A 3,542-nucleotide genomic window follows, 5' to 3' on the forward strand; every position below is an offset into this window, starting at 1 on the left:
ACACTGAAGACGAATGCATATTAGGATTGGACTATCTACTACTAAGGAAGTTTGTAATTGACTTTGATGAAATGACGTTTGGGAACAACAAAGGCCAAGTTTCGGTAACTGTTAAAAGAGAGGTTGAACTAATTAGGTGTCATCAAGCTGAAGTCAAAGTGAGTGAAGAAGTTGATGATGGTCAAGTGAAACCAGGTATAGATAATAAAGCAAAGCAGGAGAAAGATCAAGATTTGAAGCCAATAATCGATTTTCTAAAAGCAAGTGTTGTGCGGCCTGCTTGGGAGAAGGTGTCTAGTCTAAGCCCTGTGACAAAGCACTATCGGGCACAATGGGACTAGTTGAAACTTGAAGATGGTATTCTTCTCCAGATATGGGAAATTGACGACTTGGCAAACGGTTATACCGAGAAAGTTATGGGAAGTTGTGCTGCGTCAATCCCATGATAATTTAACAGGAGGTCATCTCGGAATTAAGAAGAAATTGAGTCACATACGACAACGATTTTACTGGATAGGTATGAGGTGAGATGTGGAAGAATGGTGCAGGACATGCAGTACATGTAGTGCTAAAAGGGGACCCAAGCATAAGGGACGCCCACCTTATGAAGAGTTGCCTGAGAATGTGTCAGAGTTCGTGAAAGTGTTATCGGAAATGATGGATGATATTCACCATCAAGTGCGTTCAAACTTGAAAACGTCTACTGATTCGATGAAGTTAACTTATGATAAGAGATTTACTGAAGTCAGCTTTGAAGCAGGAGACAAGGTGTGGTTGTATAATCCCAGGAAGACCAAAGGGAAGTTTCCTAAGTTGTCTTCTCCATAGGAAGGCCCACATGACATAGTGGATCGTCTCTCAGACGTGACTTTGCGGATGAAATGTGGTCGGCGAGGCAAGCCAAAAGTGGTGCATGTCAACAGCCTTTGGCATTATCACGGTCCAGGACATTTCAGTTGGGACGAAGTGAACAACAGAACAAATGACACTGCTGAAGACGTGTTACCTGAAAAAGCCACCGTCGAAGAAGAAACTCTACTCAGTTTTGAGAAGGGAAACGGTGAAGCTCTTGATGAAGTTACTACCACTAATGTGACTGTTATCGACGATAGGACATTTCCTGATGAAGCAGATAAACCCCATATGAAGCAGAAGCCAACGAGACGGAGACCAGTACGGAAGAAGATACGTCCCGTAAAATTAAGAGACTTTGTTGAATTGTAATTTTGTGTTTGTAATTCTGTATATTTAATTAAGTTATTGTTAATTGTTATTGGTTTATTGTAAGTGACTGTTGTTCGGGACGAACAATACTAAGGAGGGGCAGTGTTGCGTCAGTGAGGTCACGTGACTAGTATCACGCCACCTGTTTCTAGAAATATCCTGTTTCTTCAAGAATGCCCTAGCATTTACTAGATATCTGTTAGTCTTGTATATATAAGACGTTGACAACGTGACGGGAACAGTGTAATGAGTAATTGAACTGCAGTCAGAGAGTGTGTAATTGAACGGAGTATTGTTGAAGTCCAGCACGTGAGACGTTCATTGAGAATTATAGCGCGACTGTTGAAATTAAGTGTATCGGAAAGTTATATTCAGAAAGAATAAACCAGTTTTATTTAAGAAAGGACTTGTGTCGCTAAAGTTTCGTCGGAACGAATTTACGGAAAATTAACTAACGACTGGAGGCGTAACACACATAAGAAAGTTTACTATTTATTATTTGTGTTTTGAACCAATTACCTGTATCTCTATACAATAACATCACGTGTATCGAAACCCGGTTTTTAGCGTTATAAGTCCGCAGACATGCCGCTGTGCCACTAGGGGGCATGCACGTTCATAAAAAAAACACAGCAGCATAATAATTTATAGAATTAACAAAACATAAAAACGTTCATGTTCAAAACGGTCTTGAAGAGAAAAGATTTACTAATAGCAGTAAAATGTGATTAGAAAAACAACAACAAAAACACATTTTAAAAACGTTTGAGTTCTCAAAATCCATTTCATTATTGAGTTTTCTTTATTTTTAATTATTACTATCGATTTTCTTGTGTTCCGTTGATGAAAGGATTTTGGTTTAGCAATGATTTTTCACAAATTTGAGTCATCTATGTGGTTCGTTGTGTGAATATGTAATGCTAAATGTAATGTGTGTTATGCTAAAGCCGATATTTCAATTATTTGGAAGTAGTTTTTGCACTCCATTACGATTCGTGAACGTTGACCTTTCTGTATCTGAACTTACAAGGCGTTGAGAGTAATTTTAGTCTGTTCATTTAGATTGACGATCTTGGCCTGCTGAAACTAATCATTTAGATTGACGAGTCTTGGCCTGCTGAAACTAATCATTTAGATTGACGAGCTTGGCCTGCTGAAACTAATCATTTAGATTGACGAGCTTGGCCTGCTGAAACTAATCATTTAGATTGACGAGCTTGGCCTGCTGAAACTAGTCGAGTGTTTATATTTTGTTAATTAAATAGATTGACGAGCTTGGCCTGCTGAAACTAATCATTTAAATTGACGAGCTTGGCCTGCTGAAACTAATCATTTAGATTGACGAGCTTGGCCTGCTGAAACTAGTCGAGTGTTTATATTTTGTTAATTATTTAATCTTTTGTGGGTAATTATGCTGATATGTTGTTACTGTTTTAAAAAAGTAAAATCTTCTAAGCTTAAACTTACCAGCTAAATAAAGCGATGAACAGACACTATGGGGTTTCTATTTATTTTAGATCAAAGCCACGTTTGGCTCTCTGCTATGCACTCCGCGGAGAATTGAACCCTGGATTATAGCGCTGTAAATCCATAAACTTACCGCTGACCCACTGGGGTGGGCTAGGAGTTTCTTACAAAAACTAAGTAAGGTGGATACTATCCATGTCAAGTACAAACAAATACGAAGTAATTGAGAAAAGTCAAAGATCATCTTTTTATTTCGACTTTATGTTCTGAATTTACGATAATGTTACAAATCAATAACAAGTGAAACGAGTCTGAAACTATAAAAAAACTTTAATTTTAATTCAAGTTCAAATACAGATCCCCACATTGTATTTATGATGTTATTAAATCAACATTAATTTATTCATTTGTTTTTACAATAACTTCTGTCCAAAAACTACAATTTAATATTAATACCTCTAAATAAAATAATGTATTTGTTTGAATTTTAGTCGATCCAGTCAATCAAATATTCTTTTTAACAGACAAGAAGACACACATAAAAACTAAATTAAACAAAATAATATTAAGATATTATGTGACACATTGTCTGTTGTAACCAGTATTACTTCTGAAAAAATACTGTGGTAAATAGTCCGATATAAGCAATGATAGTTCAACATATAATGTGGGAATTTGTCTAACGTAAACAATATTAGTTAAACATATAATGTGAGAATTTGTCTAACGTAAACAACATTAGTTCAACAAATAATGTGGGAATTTGTCTAACGTAAACAATATTAGTTCAACAAATAATGTGGGAATTTGTCTAACGTAAACAATATTAGTTCAACAAATAATGTGGGAAT

The sequence above is a fragment of the Limulus polyphemus genome, unplaced genomic scaffold (genome assembly GCF_000517525.1).
Source record: "Limulus polyphemus unplaced genomic scaffold, Limulus_polyphemus-2.1.2 Scaffold6798, whole genome shotgun sequence".
Lineage (NCBI taxonomy): Eukaryota > Metazoa > Arthropoda > Merostomata > Xiphosura > Limulidae > Limulus > Limulus polyphemus.